Raw genomic sequence first — 5,454 nt, forward strand, 5'->3', positions numbered from 1 at the left:
TTAGAAAAGGGTAATCTCCACATGGAAGTGAATTTGTAGAATGCTGGGACTAAAAGTGGTTTTATAATAAAAAATATCGCAGCTGGGAAATGATTAAATATGAATGCCAAATAACAATGTAACACCATGTGAACCGTTTGCCAGTGTAAGCAGCTGACTGTTATACTTGAAGCTTCGAGGGCATAAAATGGGCCAGCTCTGCAATTAAAAAGTCCCATGGGGATTGTTCGTTGGGGTGTTGTGCCATCTAAAAAGGTCGCGTACATGAAAAATCAGGCCTGCATTGTTTAAATTCCTTTTAATTTGAAAATTGTGTGAAAATAATTTGTACCTGCAGTCGGAGACCTTTTCATTCCCCAGAAATAATATCCTCCTTCCAAAAGGAAAGGTTGCCTGATGCTGTGGGCGGCTTGATTGTTTTCACTTAAGCCTGCTGAATTGCAAAACACAAGCAAAGCCCTGGAAAACCCAAATAACTCAAAGTAACAAACAAACAAAAACCCATGACAGTAAAACATCACTCTGACACCAAGTGGGAGGCGTGGCAGTCCTTTTAACAGAAAAAGCTAATGACCAACAGGTGCGATGCTGGAGGAGGAGCCCTCCAATACCACTTGTTTGTCACAAACAGAATGGAACCATGACAGTAAATTATGAAACAAAACCAAATCGAATTTAAAAAAAAAACGAATCATGACAAAGGCATAGCCTCGCACAGACTCCTGTCCACACCCTTGTCTTTATGCTCATGAAAGTAGAGCGAGGACTGACAGATAATACAACAATACTCGTGGCCATATATCCTTTATCCTCTGTGATGAATGACTAACATTACTTACTTACCAGCCCATATGATTTTATGATCCTGTCTCCACGAGGGCAAGACGCAGACACGAAAGGAGCAGCATCATGCACAACTAAATCGAAAGCAAAAACTGCTTAATTTATTTATATTCTATTTAATTGTCAGAAATGTAAAGGGGATGGGGGGTATGGAACTGATTAAGGCTGTTTCAGATCATTAAAATGGGCAAAATATGTTTTGCAATTTGATTGTTTTGAGTTACAAGTGGGTTCGCAAAACAAAACTCTTTTTTCAAGGCATAGCTGTACATCTCGTTTAAAGGAGCAAAAGCATTAATGTGTAAACTAACTTTATTGCAGTTGATTATTGCATACACGCACAAGCACGCAGATACTGTCGACACTGCGTCAACAAATGAAGCTCCCGAGCCGCACACTATGGAGAATTTCAATCAATCTGTCACGATAACCTGTCAGCCGTCCTGCTCTCTCTACAGGCCACTTTAATGACTAAGTGTGCTGCCTTTCGATGTGCCTTATTTACTGTCAGAATGTCAGAGCAGGAAGGCCTGCCTCCAAAAATCCATCTCAAAAGCATTTGCATACTGTATACGAGTTGGACTGGAGTCTGGCTCAAGTCATGGTCACAATGCACATGTTATCCAAAACTCTTATACTATAGATAGATACTGGATACACATACACATACACACACACACACACACACAAAAGAGTTTGGGTGGGAAACAACAGAGCAGAAGAGGGAGAATCAACACGAAGTGAGAGTCAAGGAAGGAAATATTGTTCGGGTTTTCCAGTGTGAGCAGGGAGCGAAACAAGTCAATGTGTGTAAAGCCCATAGTACGGTAAAAGGAAAAAAAACAGCTACTATGAAGGTGAATAAGGTACAATGTTCAGTTAATTCCGTTTTTCACGGCCCTCTGAATAGGGATCGTCGGTCAGCATGGAAGGATCACTCTTTCTGTACTTTTTTTTTTACACATTTATTGGAGCACTTTGCAGCAGAAGTAGTAGTAGTAGTAGATGAAACAGAAGCAGGTAATAACCTAAAGCACACATAAATGCAGTAAAAAAAATGAATATATCTCTCTTTCTGCATCACGATGTAAATAGGTATAGAATTGACATTAATTGACACTTTTATTTTAACAATACATTTAATAAATACTTTAATCAACCACTATTTCACTATGTATTATTATCGTCATCATTATTTCAAACGTAAGAAACCATACATCACAAACACATCAAGTCGACTCGAACAAAAGAACTACAAGTCCCAAAGATCCAACCCGGAAGCTGAGCGCCGGCACGACTAAGCCCAGCTGCAACGCAATGTACTTCCCTCAAACATCAAATTGCAGCCGGACAAACACAACAACTATGCAAAATGAGTCAAATAAAGACACCACTGTTCTAGCAACACTTTAGCCCACGCCGTTTACATTGCCGATCGCGAACGGTAACTGACCGACCGTGATTGCATAGCGATGCGGCAAACATAAAGCACAACGGACACAATGCAAAGCAACCGATCATGATCGAATCTAAAGCTAACTTTACATATCTGGTAGAGAAAAGCACACGCGTTGCTTACCATTGGGCCATGCCGACGACGAAGCGAGTGTATTCACTAACGTAACATAATGCGATGCTGCTTTTTGTACGTCGCGCGAACGGTCACCTGTCAGTGGCAGCCCCGCCCCTCTTAACGTGCCAGGTGAATCCAACATACAATAAACAAGCTGAGTGTATATTTTCAGGAGCGACAAACAGTTTTGAAGACATGCGATCAAAAATAAGCATACAAAAAATAAATATACAGTACATATTTAGTACCAAAAATGTAAAATTATCTGCCGTCATTACAGAAGGTTCTGCGTGTAATGTTTTATAATGCCGAAGCAGTCTTACGCAGAAGAAAGAATCGATCAAACTATGATGTCCTCTTATCCATCTCTCATGCTTCTTCAGCGCTCAACTCGTACTAACTTCAAAATATGTGCTAGACTGCCATCTAGTGTTAAGAAAACGCATTACAAGGAGGACGCTCTGCATTCAGGAAGCGTTGAAGCGGCGATTCTAATTTAAGATCACGTGATTCTCCAGCGCTCAACTCGTACCAACTTCAAAATATGTGCTAGACTGCCATCTAGTGTTAAGAAAACGCATTACAAGGAGGACGCTCTGCATTCAGGAAGCGTTGAAGGGGCGATTCTAATTTAAGATCGCGTGATTCCAATTTCGCTCCAGGTTTTATGAATTATATATTTTTTGATTTTACTATGTACATCTGTCCCAAAAAAAAAAAGAGTTCAGGATACCTACTGACTTGCTAAATACCCCTGCACGCAGTAGTGGGCCTAAAGTAAAAATTATATCCCAGGAAGACTGTACATAATCATATCATAACGAAACACTGCAGTCTACATTGCCGTCCAATGGCGGTGGGGCTAGCTGACCAAATTAAACATTATATTGTAGCAGGCCTACTCCATATTGACCAGCCGTGAATGGGTGGCTGTATGAATGCGCCATGTGGATTGAAAGCTATATTAAATTGACCAAATATGTTTCTTTGCCCATAACAATGCTACGAAACAAGAGTTAATTTAATTGTATTGCCTTTTAATTATCTGATATTGTAAAAGTGTAGTAGCCTCTTGAATGAATCTTTTATTTTTGTTTCAGCATTTCATAAAACGTGACGCATAAGAAACACGAGTGAAGCAATTTTTTTCATCTTTTTTTTTATTCTTTGAAGTCCTTGTAGTTGCTGTTTCCACTTTTTTTTTTTTAACATTACCGCCCACTTTATTTCCCATGGTGAGCAAGCATCCCAGAATCCCCATAGCAACCGGGACAAACACCGTCACACAGTTTCACTTTCACAAAGGGGTTGGGGGTGGGGGGGCTTCGAGGGGGTGGGCAGGTGTCTTTACGATTATAGGCGGTTGTACAGAACGGCATCCCCTCTCAGTCTGCAGCACGTTGCGAACATACATATCACTTACTGTATATCTGATTAGCATAATATCGCATAGCATTAGAACTCAAGCAGACTAGAGAAGTACAGCTGTGTGGTTAACGTGTGTATTGTGCAAGGAGGGATGGGGCATGCAAACAGTGGTGCTTAGTGAGTGTGTGTGTGTGTGTGTGTCTGCGTGTGTGTTTGTGTGTGTGTGGAGATTACTAATGGTCAAGTGAAACTCCAGTCTAACTGGCATGGCTCAAACAAGCCACACAATCTGCAGCTCGTGAGAGTGGCGAGCTCTGTCGGCATGGCAACAGCCGCACACAACCCAAAAATGCAAAAAACGTAGAGAAAGAAAAGGGAAGAACAGGTTTGGGGTGGGGTGGTGGGAGGACTCTTACAGTTGGTGCCAAACTGGAGTGTTTGAGGAACAGACTTGTCTCCTTTCTTCTCAATTTCATTCTGGATCGGCAAACATTTGTGTTCATGATATTTTTTTTTGTTTGTTTGTTTTACAAATGAATGAAATGAAGACATGGAAATGAAGAGAGTGCAGTTCGTCAAGCACCACTCTTTAGGTACCGCTATGCTTGCTGAAGATAGTTTGAAGTAACGGGTAAAGTTGAGTCAGGAGATGGGAGGAGCAATGCTAGCCAGATGCCAAGCCGCATCCATTGCTCGGCAGAATGAAAAACAGATAATACACAAAAAAGTGAAATGAGAGGATAGGAGGTTTTGTCGAGTGTTACCGGGGTCCATCCCTCCAACATCTACACTGCACAATAGTCACACACACACACACAGCATAGAACATCATCAGCTCGCCACCACTTTCAAGCGCAAAAAGAAAGTGCTCAGCCGTTCAGCAACTAGTTACAAATTGACCTTAAAGAGCAGTTTAACAACACAGCTTTAAAAAAAAAAAAATCAAGATCATGAGCTCATAACATCTTTACAGCGGCTCTACTGGCACAAGAGGCCCAAATGAAAGCGCAAAATCTGGCACCTTTGAATCGGTTTATCCTCACTATTTTACACCAATTTTTTTTTATCTTACATCCTTCACTTTAAAAAGAGCAAAACAATTATGTATACACCTTTCTGTGGATTCAGGCACATAAAGAGTAAGAACAGAAAGCGGCGTATATTGATGAGTCTGGAAACATTCTGTGTGAAAATGCACGGGTTGGCGATGGACGGCTTTAAAAGTTTGAAAAGTTGACGGCTGCTGTGTGAATTAGATGATGTGGCGCAACAATAAGGCATTTCTCTGGCCCTCCTTGGTTAAATGGTTCCCTTAATTCGCTTTCATCCCACTTGGAATGGCGAGATGAGACATAAAGCTACATTTACAACAGCCGTCGGGCCTTTGCAGCTGACAAGCAAGTTTAGACCAACTGTATGTACTTCAGCAAAGATAAAAATCATAAGAGTGTGTGAATGATGTACCATGGGTTACTTGTTTTTTCTTCTTTTAAAAGCCCTACGGGTGGATTATTGATTAAATGTTGGGTGGTGATGAAGCACACATGCTGCTCCCAATTTCGAAAATACAGTACATTTGATCTTTTGCAGTAACGTACCCAATCTGCGTTAAATCAGCCCACCCAATGGCAAGTGAACTGGAAAAAGAACAAACAGTATTAAACAAAATA

Source organism: Hippocampus guttulatus, chromosome 17, assembly GCF_054856545.1.
Source record: "Hippocampus guttulatus isolate MCC_2025c chromosome 17, RoL_Hgut_1.0, whole genome shotgun sequence".
In the NCBI taxonomy this organism is placed as follows: Eukaryota; Metazoa; Chordata; class Actinopteri; order Syngnathiformes; family Syngnathidae; genus Hippocampus; species Hippocampus guttulatus.